The sequence below is a fragment of the Notamacropus eugenii genome, chromosome 2 (assembly GCF_028372415.1).
Source record: "Notamacropus eugenii isolate mMacEug1 chromosome 2, mMacEug1.pri_v2, whole genome shotgun sequence".
Classification (NCBI taxonomy): domain Eukaryota; kingdom Metazoa; phylum Chordata; class Mammalia; order Diprotodontia; family Macropodidae; genus Notamacropus; species Notamacropus eugenii.
Genome location: NC_092873.1, coordinates 1,820,214 through 1,842,427, shown reverse-complemented (window position 1 = coordinate 1,842,427; position 22,214 = coordinate 1,820,214).

The window sequence follows — 22,214 nt, the reverse complement described above, 5'->3', positions numbered from 1 at the left end:
TAGTTGTATTTTATATATTACGCATGTATATTATTCAACTTATATGTATAGTATGTGTCAAACATATTATACACATAAATATATGCATACATACATGTCTCATGTGGTAAAAACTAACCAAGCTTAGGAAAGTGAGATCCATGTTTCCTGTAGGACCCCTGCACACTAACCCTTCAGTTATAAGGGGAATAGTCTTTAAATTTCTTATATTCCCTCCAAGTGCAAACTAAGGCTGATGCTCCTTAAAGGGGAAGGCACACTCCCAAATTCTACAGGTGTGTAACCCATAATGAATATGTTGTACGTGATGAGCTCCCTTGTTTATTCCTTGTAAATAGAGAGCTTGAAAGGACCTCATAAACCCCCTCGTCCAACTCCCTGCTTATACAGACTCAGAAATGCTAAAGAGTTTGCTCAAAGTCACAGAGACAGCAAGAGTCACAAAGGAGATTTGACCTCAAGTCCTCTGACTCTAGAGTCATTGTTCTTCCTACTGTGGCACAAAGAGGAGAAATTCTAAACACTTAGGCTAGTAAGAGTAAAAGGAATGATTTCATCCCAGGTCTTCTGACTCAAGAACCTTCCATTTTGGAATCTATTGCTTGAGGGCCCTTCTATGAATCATGTATAGCACAAATTTGCATCTTGGCAGAAACTTCTCCTCCACCAGCTGTTGGCTGAACCAGAAACAGCCACCCTTTGTGTAAGCATTTTAAGGTTTATGAAGCATTTGTCTACTAACATCCCTATGAGGTCAGTAAATAATGTAAATATATCCTTTTTACATGTAAGAGAACTAAAGTACAAGAAGGCTAATGCAAAGTCACACAGTTACCCTCATATCTGAGACTGAAACCAACATGTTCTAACCCTAATCTGTGCCTTTACCACCGTACCACACTCAGCTCCCATCTAGGTCTCATCAACGTCACCACATCTGCCCTACTCTTTTACACTGGGTAACCAATGAAACTAGAAAAAAAGTAGCCTTTACATAACAGTTGCTTTCTTGGTTTTATTTTATGATGCTTATTTATTTGCATCTAAACCTATGATTGAAATATTTGTCCATTTGTTTTAGTCAATCAGATTCACTGGTCTTTTTGTAGAGAATCAATGTCTTCTGGGATAAGAACATCTCAGAAGAGTTGGGTGGAAGATCCAAGATGTCCTGGATATGTGATCTCTACTGCCCCCTTCTACTTTTCCTTCTGTAACTCTATGTTTCCTTTTTGGACCAATATTTCTCTTTTTTTATATTTGGTGCCTCATCATTACTATGAAGTGACTCTTAATTCTCCAAAGCTACACCTGCAGAGCACAAGTTCTGTCAACTTAGAACAAGTTGCAAAGGTGTGTGCAATCCTAGTAGTAATCTATGTGTTTGTTGTGTGAGGACTAGATTAGCTACATTCAGAGAGACTCATCACCAAGCAGTGATGCATTATTTTAGTCACAGTGGTCCAAGAAAATCCATATAAAAGATATAAAAGCGTTCAGGGACTATGTGGGGGGGGGGCAGCCAAATCCTGATCCTTCTAAGATCTTAACATCTCCTATTCAGTTTTCAAAACTCAGGTAGAGATCCCAAAAAGCAAAGACCCATCAAGAAGGGAGTCAGGCCTTTACCAAACCACAAGAACACCCATGGTGGAGGAAATTCAAAGGACACTAGAAGAGGGAGATGCCTGTGGTTCTCCATGAGGTGGGCAGGAAGAATTTAAGGGAACGCACAGAGAGGTGGAGCAGACGGTCCAAAGCAATCAACCTTTGAACAGACAGAGCTTCCTTACTGGCATAGCTGGAGTTCCCTAAATGGAACAGCCAGAGCAAATGTCTGATGTTATTATGGCTAATTTATTAGAATTTAAAAATCCTTTTGAATTTATGGTCAGAGCCAGAAAAGGAGGACTGATAAATGAACAGATATGCTAGCAGTAAGGTCCCATGAAACCTAATGTTAGCCAGAGTGCTATATGTCCTATCCTGGGATTGCCTCCAAGTCCTAAGTAATCCCCTTAGTTTAGACCCCCTCCTTTCATCATTCTGATAGGATCATTCATCATGCTGATTTCTATTCCTATCTTCTACAAATTAATGTCCCTTCCCACCTCCAATGCCTGTTCTTTCTCTAAAGGAATTAAGTATTGGTTCCTTTACCTACATAATGGGGTTGGGGCTACTGTGAAGATAAGTTACCCAACCAACAGTTAATCTTCAGCAACCATAGATTTATTGAATTTTGGAGATATAAAAGACCTTAGAATAGAGAATATCAGATATGGGAGGGACCTTTGAACATAAAATATAAAGGCTATAGAAGACCTAACAACATAAAATGTTAGAAATGGAAAGAGCTTAGAACACAGAATATAAGAAGTAGGAAACACCTTAGAACATAGAATGTCAGAACTGTGAGGAACTTGGAATCACAGTTTCTTCAAAGCTTGACAAAAACACCAACTTCTACATAAAATTTTTCTCATTCACTCAGGTAATAAAGCTTTAAAAAACCCTAGCATTTATTTTTTAATATATCTGATATATAATTTATTTACTATTTAATATATCTGATATATGTTCATTTGTTTCTATGGGTAGAATATAAGGTTCTTGAGGGCATGGGCTGTTTCCCTTTTGTCTTTGATTTTTAGCACCTAACCTAGTGCCAGGTGCTTAATAAGTGTTCCATGATTGATTGTTCACAGAATGTCAGAAATGGGTGGGACCTTAGGGAATTGAATGGGGAAGCTCAAAATGACCTTAAAGGATCCAGTCCAAATAAACACTTGGGAAAACTGAGGTCTCTCAAAGAGAAGCAAGTTGTCTAAGGTTACACAACTACTTCCCAGTGAAACTATGACATGAGTTCACATCTTCTACCATCCAGTTTTGTGCCTTTTCCAGTAATGGCTCTTTTCCAATAACATGCAAAATTGGATGCGCTGTGATATGTCTTCTGATTCTCAACAACCCCATTGATAAAGAAGCATTTATTAAATACCCACTAAATGCTAAGAACTGTACCAAGCCCTGGCGACTGTGGTAGGCACTAAGGACAAGGACCACAGTCCTTGTTCTCAAATGGATCATATTCATTTTTATGAAGAAAATATTTAAAATGGTTCATACACAATCTGCATGTCAGCCTAGTCTTTCCACTCAATAGGGAAGTTGCGCTTTCATCTACTCCCTGGGGCAATGAGAAATAATAGAAAGAGCATTACATCTGGAGTCAAATGACCTAAGTTTGAACTTTACCACTTCCTACCCGTGTGACATTGACTAAATCACCTCCTTTTTGTGAGTTCCTATTTTTCTCCTCTATAATAAAAATCTCACATTTCTCTGGTATTCAAAGGCTGCTGAAATATTTCCCTCATAAATGTCCTTTGAGGAATGTTGTTTAAGTATTCTTACCATCCCTCTGTAAAACAAGTGGATTTACTCTGCTCTAATCAGTGGTGTTCTTCACACTACATTTTAGGGAGGGTATGACATGATATATGCTCTGTGGAAGGCAACAAAGAGAGTGAGTGGTCATAAGATAATGACATACAAGCATCATTTGAAGTATCTGGGAATACTTAGACAGAGGGAGGGAAGATGTGTGGTGGAGACATGACCACTACCTTCAATTACCTGGAGGCCAAGAGTGAAAGCTTTAAATATGTCAAAATAGAATATAAGAAAGATAAACTGAGGTGCAGAATTTGAAACATTATAAGTTTATTAGCAAGGCATGAACCTGTTAACAAAATCATCAAATGAGTACTTCAATTAGGCCAATGACCCACTGGAGGAGGTACAGCTCCTGGTAGTTTTTTTTAAACAAGAAGTTTATTTGAACAACAAGATGTTTGGCTTGAAGGGAAAACTATCTAGGATTAATTTCTTTGTAGTAATCTCTTCCTACTGAGAGACAGATTGCCCTACATTTAACAGCTACATACAAAAATGTTATAAAACCGTTCTCAGTTTCACAGTGATAAAAGACAAACATTGAAATTATCCAATCAAACAAGGTGTGCAAGAGTTTTTTGTGTGTGCTTTGTTTATTTGTTTGTTAAACAGCGACAGCAAAATAACTTACTGGACTAGAAAGATCAAAGTTGAATGAGCATGCCACTAATGGAGAAAAGGGATATTTTCACAGAACTGGATTGTTTTTTCCCCTCCCCATCTCCATTGATGCTGATCAAAACATACCATTGACCATTTGGTTAAAAAAAATACACGTTATGCCTGTGCCCATACACCAGTTACTTTATGTGCAATAAAGGAATAGGGGAAGGAAATCAAAGAAGAGAGAAAACTATACTGCAGGAGTCAGGATGAAGATAAACTAAATCTTGGTTTTTTAACTGTGAATGTATTGTTCTCCTTGGGAGTACAGTTCTGGAGCAGAGTTGTAGATTCTCTTTTTAGTAAGTGCCCCCTATATGCTGCTGAAATACATCAGTTTTATCTTCATCCTCCGTTTCTAACTATGTAGGTGTGTCTGTTTCATTGATTGGTTGCCCATAAAATCGGAATCTGATCTGCCTCATTAACAAACCCCGTAGTTCGTGATAGGCTTTCATTAGTTTACTAAATGGTTTGTGCCTCTTAATCTTAAATTGCACCACTGAACCATCTTGCCCTGCCACATTCAAATTAATGTGGTCATTGTTTTCAGTATTGACTCCTTTCTTTTCATTGGCCGTGGTGAGTCTGGGAGTCTCTTCAGCCACAGCCTCACAAAAGAGGTACCTGGATGGTCGGCTCCAAGGGAACTAGGAGCAGGGGCGGGTAGATGAAGCAGCAGCAGGAATAGGAGGAGGAGGAAGAAGAGAAGGAGGAGGAACAGAAGAGGAGGAGAAAGAGGAATACAGTTTTTATGAGCATAGAACAAATAAAATAATAATACAATTGGTTTTAGCATTGTCAACATGAAAGTGAGGACATCATAATTGATTACATTGAGAAAATTGGGCTAAAACTCATGTGAGTCTAGCAGCTACCCCTCTGTCTTACAGGCGTGCTTATTCGTTTATGAGACCCATCTGCGTCCTGAAGCTGTAATAGTGGACCAAAAATAGCAGACTTCTTAGCTCCTAGGAAGGAGATAAGACACTCTTTAATTGCACAAAGACAGGCAAGCATGGATAGTGTATTTTGTGAAAATGTATCAGGTTACCTTTAAAGATAGCAAATAGATGTCATGGAATTTTTCAGAAGCTCAAGGTATAAGGGCTAACAAGTTTTCTTTTAACAAACTTAGAAGGGAAGCAAATGTCTTTGACTAAGAAATGTTCATTGTTTGAGTCCAGCTGCAAGGTTAGAGATAGTGGACCAGACTTCCAATGTTCACTCGCATCCCTCAAGGGTAATAGATTTAATTGACACAAGAACAGAACACTAGTTAGCAGGACAACTAAACTTCTAAACTTAACTCATAGAGATAATGAAATGTGTCTTGATGAATCCTACAAAGTGGGGCTGTAATATAAAAGAGTGTTTATTACATAATAGAATTATGAAATGATACAGAATCAGTTTAAATTCTTCAAATAGAAGTTCAAAGAGGAGAGTTTGTGTTCAATATAGAGAAATACTGTCTAAACATTAGGGCTGTCTTAAAACAGAATAACCTGTCATGATAGGTCATTGTTTCTCCTCCCTGAAAGTCATTAAGGAGAGATTGGATGAATGCTTGTCAGTGATGTCATAGAGGAGATTCTTGGTAAGGTCTAAGTACAGCTCTATGATCCCTTTTGACTCGGAGATTCTGAGGTTCTGTGATCCCCTAATCACAGATCCCTCTGGCTTGAGATCCTATGATTGCTTCTAATTCATTCATCCCATAAGTATTCATTAATTCATGAAAGTTAAATAGTATTTAGGTGTATAATGCTTGGGAGGCTGAGGAAAAACAGAACTTCTATAAAAATCATAAGGCCCTTTAAAGTTAGAATTATGCTCAATGAACTAGGATTTAAAGAAATGAAATATAGGATTTGAAGACCATTCGTGCCAAATGCCTGAACCTATACTCTAAACTCTTAAATGATCTTGTCTCAGTTAAAATGCAGCCTCTATCATCATGATTGAAAATGATGCAGATGCCACAAGATTCTATTCATCTCACACCAAATAAATCTGTTCTCAACACTAATAAAACAACTGGGAATGAGGGGGCAGGAGGAAAGGAGTAACCAGGATGCCCTTATACAACTAGGAAGTAAATCCTCATTATGAAACTAAGAGACACCTGAGAATCTATGGCAGCCGATATATTTTTGCTTTGTCTCTCCCCACAGAGGAAAGAGGGAAGCATGGTGAGGGAAACAGGCAGCCTCAGTATCAGTAAAACATGGGTTCAAGTATTATCTCTTACATATATTGACTGCAATGAGGAGAAAGTCACTGAATCTCTCAGTGTCCCCAGGAAAGTCTCTATGACTTAATTAATGAAAGGAGAAAGAAAGAGAGAGGAAAGAAGGAAGGAAGGAAGGAAAGAAGGAAGGAAGGAAGGAAGGAAGGAAGGAAGGAAGGAAGGAAGGAAGGAAGGAAGGAAGGAAGGAAGGAAGGAAGGAAATGAACAGAATGACAGAATAAAAGAAAGGCCCACCCTCATAAAACATTCAATGGTTTAGCCACTTGTAAAGAAGTCTTAATTTCTAGCAAAACAGGGACTCCTGCCAGGAAGGAAGATGCCCAGAGTGACTAAATGGGTTAAGATCAAAGATACCAGGGAAAAAAAGTGCTATTGTCACCATCTGGGACATGTTTAATATTTCATCAAAACTCTCTGTGTCTGAAATCTTTTGCTGTGGCTTCTTCTAGGCCAATGAGCATTTAGGCCATTTCAGAACTGCTGCTATTCTGTTAAATATTAACTCCCTGGCTTCCCCTGATCAAGAGCTCCCATCATTAGTCTCTGTCACCAGAGTGGGATAAAGATCCAGCAGAGGCAAGTGTGACATTTCTTTGGCACTCAAGACTTGGAAAAGCAGGGCATGCGGACTTGAGGGCAACCTTAGAGTCAGAGAGAATCCCAGAATCTCAAAACCTGGAGAGCCAAAAGCAGCCATCTAATCAAACCCTAATCAGAACCAGAATCCTCTCCACAATGTATCCAACAAGCGGCCACCCAAAGAGCCTCTTCTTGCAGACTTCAAGTGAGGAGAATCCTTTGCCTCTCAAAGCCATCCATGCCCCTCATTTCAGTGAAGACCTGGAGTCACAACATGCCTCTGACACATACTAGCTCTGTGACCCTGGACGAATCACTTAACTTCTTAGTCCTCCCAGACAACTATGAGTCTGCGAGCTATGGTTAAGTTGCTGATCTTTATCGGTGAAGGGGACATCCATGTGGGAGTACCCTTAAAAATAGGACTGGACCAAAGAAAATAAAGGTGTTTTGGAGGAGTAGGACTTAGAGACTTCAATCCTGGAATCTTGGGAATCAGATCCTAGAAAATTTTGGTAATTTTTATCTTTATGATGTTTACACAGTTGACAAAGTATTTTCCCAAGAAATCCTCTGACATAAGGGATGCAAAGGTTATCCTACCTATTTCACAGATAAGAAAACTGAGGCTCAGTGTTGGCTTAGCCAACCTAGACCTATACCAGGCAGGATTAGCACAGATTTTGAATCATGGTATCATGGATCCAGAGCTTGTAAGTACCTAAGAGATCACTGATTCCAAACAGGTCATTTTACAGATGAAAACAATGAAGCCTGAAGGGACACCTAAATAAATAATTCTGTATTTTACATGTACAGTACTTATTTCTATGTTTGTAGTCTTCCCTGACAGAAGGCAAGTTCTCTCAGGGCAAGGACTCTTTGGGTTGTTCTGCATCTTTGAATCCTCAGTACAAAGGAGAGCGTTTAACCCAGAGCAGGTGCTCCTTATTGGATTGCCCAAGGACACAGTTGGTGAGCCACAGAGCCAGGATTTGAACTCAAGTCCTCTGAATTGCAAGTTCATCAATCCTTTGCCCCAGACTGCTTCTTTTTAGTCCATGATATCTGAATGGAGTTGTTTTTTGTTTTTGTTTTATTTTTTAGTATTTTTTCAATTTATTTTTAATTATCAACATTTACTTCCATAAGTTTTAAATTTTCTTCCCTCCTTCACCCGCACAAGACAACATGTAATTTGACAGATGCTCTACACTTACATTCCTATCAAACACATTTTCACATTAGTCATGTTGCACAGGAGAATTGTAACGAAGTGGAGAAATCACGAGAAACAAAACAAAATAAAACAACATTCCAACTCCATAGTTCTTTCTCTGGATATGGATAACATTTTCCATTATGAGTCCTTTGGAATTGTTCTTGGTCCTTGCATTGTTAAGAAGGGCTATCACTTGGGGAAACTGTTAAATAAGTTGTGCTATATGAATGCAATGGAATGGAATATAATATGCTATAAGAAATGAAAGATTAACTCCAAAAAGTCCTGGAAAGACTTATATGAACTGATGTTGAGTAAAGTGAGCAGAATCAGAGCATTGTTCACAGAATCAGCCACAGTGTGTGATGACTGATTTTGATTTAACATTTTTTATTTTTTCTCAATTGCATGTAAAAAAATTTTAACATTCACTTTTTTTTTAATTTTAGAGTTCCAAATTCCAAATTTCCTTTTTTTTTTCTTTAGAGTGATTTTTCATTTCAGTTCTTTGGGGAATTTAGCATTCCAAGTTTTACGTGTTTTACCTACCAGTGTTCCAAGATGCAGGGACATAAGACAATATCCAAAGAACACTGGTAGGTAACACACATAAAACATTTAGTTCAAGGAGAAATTTGGGGCTCCTTAAAAGAAATCTATCATTTCTCAAAGGTTATCCGGGTGCTTTCTCCCTACTCTTCAATGCTATGTCCAATTCCTCATTTATCTTCATTAAGATCTAAATAAATGTCTCTGGTTAGCCTGGGAGCTCAGCCCCTACTTGTAAAGTGGTGTGTATGGGAAGCTGAGTTCTGAGTTCCAAATACCTTCCCCAAATTTCTGAACATTGATGCTTTTGCTCTCTTGCACTGCCTTTTCCTTCAGGTTCATGAATCTCTCTCTCTCTCTCTCTCTCTCTCTCTCTCTCTCTCTCTCTCTCTCTCTCTCTCTCTCTCTCTCTCTCTCTCTCTCTCTCTCTCTCTTCATGTACTGAAATGTAATATGCCTTGTGCGACAAAGATCCTCCTACTAGCAATTAAAATAAGACATCAAAACTCTGCCATGTCAGTCACCTAATAATCATGGTGTGTTCATTAGACTTCTCATTCTGCATTGATTCAAAATTCTGATCCTAACGGGAAAGTTTCTGAATTCTGAATCTGCACTAGGCAGTCTCTTGTGACTCTGATGACCAGTGTTCTCTATTCAAAGGCCACTCTCAGTTGTTTACTTTAGCATTTTATGTTAAATTCAATTCAATAGGCCTCTATTAAGTGTGGACTGTGTGTCAGGCACTGTGCTAGACACTGGTAATGCAAAGATGAAAACTAACCTAGTCCCTGCCCTCAAAGAGTTTCCTGACTACTAGGGAGAATCCAGTTTGAACATAGAGAAATATGCCATAATACAATAACACAAAATAACTAGTCCTTATGTGGTGTTTTAAAATGGATAAAACACTTGTCATTTTTGTCTTCCTGACCAGTTCCCCAAGATTTCCACACCATGGAGTCTTTACCCTCCCATCTTTCTCATCCTCCCCTCAATAGATTCTGTTCTTGGTTCCCGAGATCCTGAGCTCTAATAGGTGAGATTTTGCCTTATCATGCCTTCATGTCAATTCTTGGCCATTTCCAAGCCCTGTCACCACATTAGTAGCTCCCCTTTTCGTACAGCTTCCCTACATGTGTTTTCTTCCTCTATTAGAATGCAAGCTTCTATTAGGCTGGGACTGTTCTCTTTGTATTTTTTTTTTTATCCCTGGAATTTAGTAAAGTGTCTGGTACATAGTACTCACTTAATATTTGCTTTCTCATTCACGTGTCCATTACTTATCTTACTTGAGTCCCTCAACAACGGAGATATTATATAGATGATGAAACTGATGCTTGAAGTGGTCATAGGATCATTAATGTAGACAAGAAAGTAACTTTAGAGGGTATCTAGTCCCATCTTCTCCTATTAAAATGAAGAAACTGAAGCAGATGGCATGAGGAATGATACTGAAACATGCCTCTTCATCATACAGGTCTAACTACATGATATAGTAATAAGAATGCTGCATTTTTAATTAGAAGAACCTAGAAGAAGCCTTCCAATCTGACTTCTGACACTGACTAGTTCTGAATATGGGTGAGTGATTTACCTCCTATGTACATCAGATTCTTCACCTACAAAATGGTGATGATTGTAGTTACTTTACATGGGTTATTGTGATGGAGGAATATAATGGGAAAAATCACTCTCTTCACATTAAAGTATATGTACATATTATTATCAAAAGAGGAGTGGCCAGTATGGGAAAGAGTCATGTGAGATATGATGCTTTTAGGGCAGAGAATTTTAACCTGGGATCTATGAACTTTCTTTTTAATTTTAAAAATTGCAGTACAATATAATTTGTCTTCTCTGTAATCCTTCATATTTTATTTATACACTTGAAAACATTATTCTGAGAAGGGGTAATTAGACTTCACTAGATCGCCAAAGGAGTCAATAGTACAGAAAGGGTAAGAACTTCTGCTTTTTGTTCCTTCCGAAGCTGAGAGGCTTGGAAAAGGAAGAAGATAAAAATGAAAGGAAACTTGGTAAAAATTTGTAATATCTATTGCTACTTGGTCTATAACAGCCTTTTCTGAGGTGGCAGAGAATTGGATACACATAGGGGATACACATACATTGAGGAACCACTGAACAAATTGTAACATATGATTAGGATGGAATACTAGTGTGCTATAAGAGATGATGATGTGGACAGTTTCAGAAAAACCTGGGAAGACTTATATGAATTGATGCAAAACAAAGCAAGCAGAACCAGAACTATTTATATGACTGTAACATTGTAAAGATAATCTACTCTGAAAGACTTAGTAACTTTGTAAATCACTCACCCATATTCCAGAGGACTTATGATGAAACATACAATCCACCTCCAGATAGAGAACTGATGGACTTAGAATACAGATTGAACCACAATTTACTTTTCTTTTCTTTTTTCTTTTCTCTCCTTTCCCCTTCCTTTCCTTTTCCCCTTCCCTTCTTTCCCCTTCCCTTCCTTTTCTTTTCTTTCTTTCCTTCTTCTTTCCTTCTCTTGCCTAATTTAGGAATTGTTTTTCATCTGAACTTATTGTAATATTGAACTGAGTTCTGTTTTTCTTGTCTTTTCAATTAGTAGAGGAGGGGAGGAGAGGGAAAGAATTGGGAACTGAAAATAAAATAAAAATGGATAAAATATGGAAAGTGTGTGGCAGGGAATATGAATCTAAAGGATGCAGGATGGAGGCTGAGGAAGATTAGAGATAGATGAGGTTCTGGTCTTTTCCACATCTCAAGTTCTTTGGTCCTATGACTCCAGCAACAATCACAGTTCCAAGACTGTTTAACTTGGAAGTGAAATGTAACTGAATAAGGAAGAGTAAATTCATGTTCTCAACATCCTGTAGCCTCACCTGGGATGCATTTCTCTGTGACGCCTCGCTATGAGTGACCCTATTTCAGAAATTTTGGAATATCTGTAATTTTGTGTTCTGGCTCCTGCTCTGTCACTATGTAGTTTTGTGACTTGTCTCATCTTTTCCCTGAGCCTCTGTTTCTAGATTGTTAGAATGGTTGGAATCATTCCTTTATGACCTACCTTATTGGAATGTTGAGAGTATCCAAAAAGGGAAAGTATAGAAAGTATTATTTTACTACATAGGGTAAACTGACTGATTAATCCCTTTGAAAGGGTGCTAAAAAAGAGTGATATGAATTTTTTTAAATCATACTCATTTGAAAATGTTTTAATCTAAGAGAATGAAAACTGTATGCAGGTGATACAGCAGACTAAAATCTCGGCTTGTCAGGAGCTAAAGCATTCAGCAACAACAACAACAAAAAAAATAGTGTCTCCTCAAAACACAAACAATTTTACTTTTAATCAGACATATCCTAGAATGGAGATTTATCTTCTTGCATTTGGATTTTTAGACTGTATGGAAAGATATGTCTCTCAGTAAGTCTTTATCCTGATCCATTTTCAAACAAGCACTGGGATTTTCATGGAACCAGACACTTTGACATTGGGGGTGTGGCAGAATATGAGCCAGCTCACTGCTTTCCCTTTTCTACCCCTACTCCCAGCACAACAGATGGGTCCAGAGAAGCAGGGCAATTGTTAACACTGACAACTATTAAATAGAACTACTGAAGTAGCAAGTCAGTATAGTCTAAGAAACTAGTCAATCCAAACAGGACCAGAGGATCATGGGATTCAAAGCTGGAATGGAATTTTCTAATAAACCTTTTATTTTATAAAGGAGAAAACTGATGCCCAGAGCAATTAAGTGACCTTTCCAAGGTCACAAAAGCAGTGAATGTCAGGGCTGGAATGTGAACCTAAGTTTATTCAATAAATTCATCAATAACTTTTTATGCATTGGGATTACAAACATAATGAATGAAATAATTTCAATTCACAAAGAACTTACATTCTACTGGCAGAGACGAGAAGAACACGTTTACTGGTTATCCCAAGAACCTTTAAGTTATTCAGCCTTAACACTTCACTAAGAGTTTGGGGGCATGGTGTATGTTTATGTCTGTATGTATACAAATACATATGTAATATAAAGAAAATAAACACAAAGTGGTTAAATACAAGGCAATTTAAGAAGTGAGGCATAAGGTGGAATTTCACAAAACTTCATGTAGAAGGTGAAACTTAAGAGAACAGTGGGGTTCTTCTGGGAAGAAAGAGTGCATCTTAAGTATGTGACGTAGACAGTGAAAAGGCAGAAAAACAAGAGATAGAATGTCAATTATAAGGAACATGGAAAAGGCTAGTTTGACTGTACCATAGAGTTTAGGAGAGAAAATAATACCCAATGACAGTAAGGTCAAAAAAAAGATCATGGCAGGGTTGTTAAAAACCTTAAAAGTTAAAGAGGAGTTTATATTTTATTCTACAGGTGACTGGAAGCCACTGGAATTTATTGGGAAGAATAGCAAGGTCAAATTTGTCCTTAAAGAAAATCACTTTGGCAACAGTGTTGAGAAAATTGAGCAAGAGATAGCAATTATAAGACTATTCTAGTAATATAATGGAGAGGCAATAAGGGCCTGGACTAACTGGAATTTATATGAGTAGGGAGAAGGGGTCAGGTGCGAAAATGTTGTGATGGCAGAAATGGAAGTTTGGCAACTGATTTGATATTTGAAGTGGAGGAGAGTAAGAAAATAAAGATAATGCCAAGCTTATGAACCTTGGAGACTGGAATTGTGGTGGTGTCTAAAATAGGAATAAAGCTGTTTAAAAGGAGATATTTAGAGCAGCTTTTGTGATGGCAAAAAACCCTGCCTTCAGGTTCAATTCTCTGTCATTATGCTATCTGACTGCCTCTAAAACAAAATGGAAAAGTTAGAGAGTAAGCATATTTTGAAGGGCCTTATATACTTTTCTAGCTAATTTGTGTTTCATTTTATAGACAATCATGAAGTACTCAATGTTCTTGCACAAGACAAGGAACATGATCAGTGTCCATTGTGTGTGGATAAAGATTATTTTAGCAGCTGTGTGGAACAGATGGGAGAAGGGAGAGACTGGAGGCAGAAGTATTCATTGGAGGAACATTCTAATAGTCCATACAAATTGAAAAGAACCTGAACTCAGGGGTAGAGATGCCAATCTAGGGGTAAAGGGGACCAATATAAGAGATACTGTAATAGTAGATTCAACAAATGATTGCATGTGGGGAGTGAGAAAGAAGTAAAGGTCAAAAGAGACACAGGTTTCCCGTGTGAATAACTGGGAAGAAATAGAGAAGTTTGGAGGTAGAGCGAGGGGACAGATGAGATGGTGAACTCATTTCAAAATGTTGAATTTGAGGTACCAACAAGGTATCCAGGCAACTGGAAGTGCCGAATTAAGAATGAGAGAATATATTAGGTCTAGATATGGAAATTGGAAGGCAGGTGCAAAGAGGTAATAATTTAAGGCATGTCAGTTTGTAAGATCACCTACTGGGAAAGAAGAGAATGTGAGCTAGGGCAGAATTTTGGAAGACACCAACATTTCAAAGGACAATAAACCAGTGAAAGAGACTGGCAAGGTATAAGTCAGCTAGATGAAGAAGAGCAATTTCAGGGAAATCAAGGGAATTTCTCTAAACAGCCTATGTTATCTCTCACTTAAGAATGTGAGCTCCTTGAGAGCAGGGGATGTCTTGATTTTCTATTTGTATTCTGACATCTTGGCATAATGTGCTTTGAGAACTAGATAATTGCCTTATTCATTTATTCATTCATTCTAGATGCAGAACAGTTGGGGTCTAATAGAAAGTATTCTAGACTTAATGTTCCAGATCTTTCTTTACTGCTTGCTAATAGTGTGATCTTGAGCAAATCCTTTCGACATCTGAGTTTCTTTTATCATCTGCAAAATAAAGGCAATAACACTTGCACTACTACATAGGGCTATCTCAACGAGCAAATGGGAAATGTATATAAAGTGTTTTGTAAAACATGCAGTTCTATATAAATATTAACTCTGTTTTATCCCTTAGCTCTGATAGACTCTCAACATTGTATTAGATAATAATTTTAGCTAAATTATATAAATATTTTCAAACATTTTATGTATTTTATTTCAGTTGTGTCACAACTACATTGTTATGTAGATATTGTGCTTTTTATACATACTTTTGAATAGAATTTTAAAGTATCCCCATTTTAAGGAAACATACTCAAAAAGGTTATGGCTTTCCCATGATTACATGAATAAAGTATCTAAAGTGGGATATAAAGGAGCTGGAGCAGATAACTTCCAAGTTCCATTCCATTTCCAATGTGCCATGTTTAGTGGTCTTTTCCAACTCTTATATTGTATGAGTCTATGATTTGATCCAATCGTACCCAGTTGCTGATAGGAAGATTTGTTTCCAGTGCTGGAAATTTAACATTATCATAAGCTTAATTGTCTGTAAATAAATCCCTTAAGGATTATACTTCCTATCTGCTTTCTATTGGACTTCACTTCTCTGGTTTCTCTACTAACCTTGACTATTTCATTTTCTTTTCCCGGTAAATGTGGTGATTGGTTAATTTTTCTCTCACTTTTCCTTATCTTTAGAGTCTCCCAGGAATGCTTATTTCTACTTTTAACAACAATAAGAAAACCTACATTGGAATAAATTCCTTAGGAATGATTAATGATCCTCTCTTTTCTATAGTTCCAGATGAAATTCCATTCTATCCTGATTCTCCCATTTGAGTAAATAGGAGTCACATGAGTATTCATATTTTTGATAGGCCTTTACATTAAATAGTTTTAGTATGGGTAAATTCTTTAGATATAAGTATGTGATAGTATTTCATATTTCTATATTACATTATTTATCAATCAACATGTATTTATTAAGCAGAACTGAGTGTCAAACAATCTTCTGAATACTGGGAACAGAAAGACAAAAATGAAACAATCTCTGCCCTCAAGGAGCTTATATTCTCTCAGAGGATACAACATGTACATATTTAAATATATAATACAACATGAGATATAGATGTAATATAACATAATTTCTTAGGGGGAAAAGTACTAGCATTAGTACTAGCATTTGGGTGCATTCTGTGGAATGCGGCACATCAGCTGAGCCTTGAATTAGAAAGTGTTTTACTCACAAAAGCTCTGTGACATAGATGGTGTTAGTTTTATTGCCCCCTTCCCCCATTTTATAGATGGAGACACTTGGGTTTAGATGGGTAAAACAATTTTCCCATGAGCGCACAATTAATAAATGTTGGAGCTAGAACTAGACCGAAAATCTTCTGACTCCACATCAAATACATACTCTTTCCACTATACCATCCATTACACAATGCTACCTCACCCTTACTTCATAAAGAATATGCATGCATGTTTGTGAAATGGATAAATGTTGGATTCATATGAATATTACTCTCCCTATTATATGCTTCCTTCACCTTATATTTTGTTTTCTCTCTCTGGTATAGACAGAGTCCGGAAGGCTACCTTAACACTATTTAGCACTATGGATAGTTCCAGAGTCACTGGAAATGGAAGGAAAAGAAATATTTTTCCTCACTCACTCTGTCATCTCACCAATTCATAGTAAGTCTCAGACTGGAATGAAGATCAGATTCTCCCTCAGTAATGTTTAATTAGTGTTGTTTATGCTTCAGCTATAAGTTTTATAGTCTTCTATTCATGACTTTATTTCTATTTGATTAACCCCACTACCATGATTTGGCTTCACAGATTCAATTTGCCCCATTTCAAATTACATTATATTATTATCCTTTGATTTAGGTATTATAATTATTAACATTGTGTTTTTAATTAAGAAAAATGTAAATGTTTTGTTCAATCAGCTAACATTTATTGTTTCCTATTTGTAAGGCATTGCACTAGACTATGAAGTTTGGAATTGATTAAAGATGGTTTTATGCAAGCCAGTCTATGGACTAAGTGAATCCTGTGCAAGGTTAAGGTTAAGGTTCTCTTAGATTTATTTGATAAAAGCCATTATTCTTGAATGGAAAAGTGAAATGGTGTTGCAAATGCCTAAGATAGACAGTACTAAAAATACAGAATTTTAAAATTTTATATAACATTTTACTGTAGAAAGATAATTATCCATCATAATAGTTATACTTCATAATATAGTAAGGTACCAAGTAAATTGTATATTAAATAAGAATTTTCTACATAGCCAATTGGTTAAGTTTTGTTGTTGTGCAGTTGTGCCTGACCCTCATGACCCCATTTGAGGTTTTCTTGGCAAAGACCACTAGAGTGGTCTGCCATTTTCTTCTCCACTTTATTTTACAGATGAGGAAACAGAAGCAAACATGGTTAAGTAACTTGCCCAGAGTCACCTAATGAGGCCAGATTTGAACTCAGGAAGTTATCTTCCTGATTTCAGGCAAGGTATTCTATCCACTGTGTCACCTAGCTATCCAGGTTTAGTCTTGAGGTGAAGTCAACAAATAAAAATATTTCTTTTCTCTTAATCTCTCTCCCTATGCAGTGACTTTTTCAGAATATATTATTTTATAGTTAATTATTGAACAAAACACCATTACTCTAGATGGTTATAAATCTAGCTTAATTATTAAAATCTCTAGTACACTGATATAATTCCAGTTAGCAAATTTCCTAATATGATTTTAAACCAGCAAAATGATATTCGATATTTTGTTAGAGTTCCTTTGAATGGTTTTCCACACATACTCAAGCATTTATTTTATCTGTTAAGCATTCTCATGAGCACTTCTGTATACATGATAGAGATGTATATAAGCAATAAAAAGATGACAAAGAAATAATCTAGAAATCCTAGAATTCCAAACACATCTTCAGGAGCAAAATTCATAGGTGATATCAGGCAAAAAAAAAAGCTCCCAGTAAGTAAAGTAATATTCTAATGGAGAACATCCTCAACTGAAAACATTTACCTGAGTTTATGCCTCAGTAAAGTGGGCATATCCATAATTGTTTCCTTAAGAGATTTGAGTTGTCCTAAGAATCAATTATAGTCATTAATATCTTGATATAATGTTGACACGTCCTGAGCCTGATTGTCTTCATCAACTACTAATAAGAGTAAGTAAGGTAACCATTTGTATGTAGTAGAACAATTAATGACCCTAAACCATGAACCACATAGCCAGTATGCAATAATGCACGTATTTCATACATACCTACATATGACAATGAGGCAGCTGTTCTATCAAAGGAAAGTGAAGGAAATATTTTCTACTCCCATGTAGTACTGGTGTCCCCTTGTGACCAATAGGGGATATAGCAACCACTGACTAAGAAAGCACGCAGAAATGAAAAGCAATGGTGAGAAATTACAAGGAAGCAAATTTTGGACTCTTATGAGCTAAACATGTCTAACACTTAGAAAGGCTCCAAAGTGAAATTACTAGCCTCAGGAGGAATAATTACTTGTTCGCTTTCACTAAAATTCTTCACGCAAAGGTTAGATGATCATGTATCAGAAATATAACCAATGTTACTGTATAGGTAGCATCTCATTTATGAAGTGTCTGGGCTATTTCCAACTCTGAAATTTTATTATTCTCCTACGGAATAGGTTCACTGGATCATAAATAGCTGAAAAGGATCATAAAGATCTTATCCAACTCCTTCCATTTGAAAATGAAGAATAAGACCTAGAGAGGTTAAGTGAGTTGACTAAGATCACATAGGTCATAAGAAAAATGATACAGATTTGAATCTCAATTCTCTGGCTTCAAAACCTTACTTTCCTTCCATACTACAGTGAATATTTCATAACAATGAAGAACTTGTTTTCAATTCATTGGACAAATATCTGTTATCATTATCAAAATAAAATTTAAATATATTTTCTTTTGTTATATATTTCTCAATTATACTAAAAAAAATTTAACACTCATTTTAAAAAAGGAGTTACAAATTCTCTGTTCTTCTGTCTCTCCTAGACTCCTTGAAGTCACCAATATGATTTCAATTATACATGTGAAGTAGTAGAAAGCTATCTCCATATTAGCTATATTGCAGAAGAAAAAATATACAAAATTAAACAGAAAAATAAGGTGAAAAAACATGTTTCCGTCTAACAAGATAGATTGAAAAATGTTTTTGAAAGATTAATAATTTAATACTTATTGACCTCACATTGTAGCTCTAAAATTTTTAGTGCTTTCCCATACAGAATATCATTGTTAATGATTCCTGAAGAATTAAAAAAATATTATATAGACATTACATATAAACATATATTCATATATTTACATTCATGTAGCACATTGTCAAGTACCAAATAAACAAACTGTTGAATATAGTTTGTATAGTAGTTGTTCATTAGGATAGAAAACTCAGATTTTTCCTTCTACATAAATCTTCTGTAGTCTATTTCTCCATCTTTCTTTGCAATGTACTTTATCTTTAGCACTATTTTCAGAGTGATTTAATTTTCAGAATATTAATGTTCTTAGAATTTCTGATTTCCCAGACTGTCTCTGTCCCCAACATTATGGTTCTTAGTGTTTCCCATTTATCCCTTTCCTTTTAGTAAAACAAAACAAATAAATTAAAAAGCCTACCTCTAAATTATTGTCTTTATACCTGTAAAATGTTTAACTTCATCTTGGGCAGTTGGTTCCCAGAGACTTCTGTCAGGGCACAATCATATGTTGAGCTGCTTTATTTATTCCTTTCCTATGCTTTTGGTGGTCTATCTCTACTGCCCTATAGTTTCTTTTTTTTTTTTTTAAGCCAAAGAAAACAAAGTTTATTAAAGATTGGCCAGATTGGGTTGCCTCTCAGGGAGCCTAAGCATTTGTGACACTTGTATTCACAAGTGGGCCAGATACAATCTCAGCTAGACAGAGTCTGAGCTGGATTGAATCTGAACACCTTCATGGAGGCAAGATGGAACTTAAATACAGAAAAGAGTATAAGAGGGATCTGGGGAGTGTACTGGTAGTTGAGGGTGATGGGAGGAGGGGTTTAGGAAGGGTCTTGAGGAGAAGTCCAAGTAAGGTCAAAGGCTGGAAACAGCTGGAGGCTATCGGGAGACAGACTAGAGGGCAGACAAGGGGGCATCTAGAGGGGAAGCAGGTGGGGCAATCCAGAGATCTTGATAGGGGCAGTATGGGAATGGATATAGATCTTGATGGGAGTAGTCGGCAGCCTGGAGAATGGAGTTTTGATGAGATCAAGGGTGGGGAGTGCAACAGAGACCTGAAATGACAATTAAAAGCCCGTGGGCTTCCTGAGACTGCCAGAACAAATGGGAAGATTAGATTTGAGTAAGAAAGGCCAGATTAAGTGGGAAGATTCAAGGGGAGCTCAAGGAGGCTCCCACAGTCTGAACTCCATCATTCCCCCTCAAACAGACTGAACCCAAATTCTTTTGGGGTAAAGGGCAAAGGTCTCAGCTTCTGAAACTTCTTCCTGCTGGCAAGGGGCGCAGAGCTGTCCCTGCTATGATGGGTCCTGTTCAAGGGTTCAGAACCTGGGTGGTGCCAGGTCCAGTGGGCTCGAGTGGAGACCTTGGATTCAGATGGAGATTGGTATATAGCCTTGGCTGTCATTTGGAAGTTAATGCTTTGCACTCTGGAAAAGACAAACCTGGCAAGGAGGTTAGGCAAACACACACCAAACAGGTACAAAGGGAGTATAAAGAAAAGACAATTTTCCTGGCATAAAAGATAATTTCTCTGGAGAGAATTAAAGATGACTATGGAAAGGCTAAAGCATAGGGCATGTTTTTTTTTCTGTCAGATATCCCCTTTCTTTCCAGATTGCTCCATGGGCCTGTAGAACAAGGAAAGCATATTTTGAGTAAATAGAAACATCAACTGGCCTTGGGTCAGGTTCTAAGGAATGGGTTGAGACTCCCAAAGCCTGTCTTCTCCTTTCAGCAACATACAAAGTGAAAGGTTTTCCCAAATTGGGTAGGTCTAGTGATGGGGTGGTGGTCAAATTAGTTTTCAGAGTCTCAAAAACTTTAGCCTAGTCCGAGTCAGTGCCCTGAGTAGGGTCATAAAGGAGTTTAGCAATTAAACCAAAATTAGGAATCCAGAGTCTACAAAATCCAGTCATGCCTAAAAACACTCGAATTTGTTTCTTAGTGGCTGGAGCAGGAAAAGACAGGATTCTTCTTCTCTCAGAGGTTAAGGAGAGAGAGGTGGGCTTGAGTTCATGGCCCAGATACTTTATGGACTGGTATGCTATTTGGATTTTGTTCAAAGAGACCCTATAGCCTCGAATGCCTAAGAAATTAAGGGCTTCTGTGGCAGCAGCAAAAGAAGCCTCCTGGGTGCAGCTACAAACAATAATATCATGCACATACTGAATTAAGCTACTGCCTGCTAGTTTCAGGTACCTTAAATCCCTTCCCAAAGTCTGGCCAAATAAATGAGGGTTATCTCGAATCCCTTGGGGCAAGACTATCCATGTTAGCTGATATGGACTTGCTTTCCCAGGAAAAGTACATTCAAAAGCAAAAATAAACTGGGAGTATTCTCCATTAGGCTTTTTTTGTGGGAAGGATCGCAGTGTTGCATGGACATAAACAAGGGACAAAGATTTTATACTTCAGGAATTTTTCAGTTAAAGGTTGTAGTCCTTCCCAGGTCCCAGGCTTAATCAGATACTGGCTGAGATGGGGGACCACTTTAGGGTCTGGGAGACTAACAGTGGCTGGGGTGGCAGAAGTAGCTCTCTCTGGAATTTCAGTGTTCCAAATATTTGGCCTGACTGTCTCACACACTCTCAAGCAAACCGGGGAAGATGTAGTGAACAGAGCCAAAAGGGAGATGGGAGGTTTAACTAGAGAAAATTGGCTCCCCAATTTCACCATCAGGTCCCTTCCCAATAAGGGGGCAGGATAACTGGGCCTGAGGTGTTTGGGATCCCATTGCCAATTTCTGCAGTTTCCTCCGAATATCTGGGGCAGACTGATTAATAAAATGCATGCTAAGGATTGCTGCCCCTTCTATAGAGTCAGGATCCAAATTTGTATGCTTTTTAATAGCTTCTACTAGCTGGTTTTGAAAAAGGGCAGGGTTTTCCTTTTCTCCCTGAATAATTTCCCTAATTTTTTGAAAATTTACTTTTTTTGAAATGCAGTTTTTAGGCCTTCTAACAGGCAAATTACCATAAAGTCTCTCTTTCCCCTGTCCTCACTCTTTTGATAGTCCCATCTAGGGTCACTCATGGGAACAGCAGCTGTTCCTTGGGGGTATTTTATGGGATTATTGCTAGCCATATGATCCCCAGACTTTTGGGCATGTTCCCAAGTTCTCCTCTTCTCCTCAGTGGTACAACAGACAAAGAAAAGAATATGCAGATCCTTCCAAGAAAGTTCAAGTTGTAGGGATATGTCCCTAAAACCCTCAGTAAATATAGTGGGGTCTTCCAAGTATCTCCCCAGTTTCTCTTTAATCTGGGTGAGATCTGAAAGAGAGAGCAGAACAGGCATCCTGCTTGTCCCACTGGGTGGGATAGGTACTGTCAAGGGAAACAGCCCTGATGGCCCA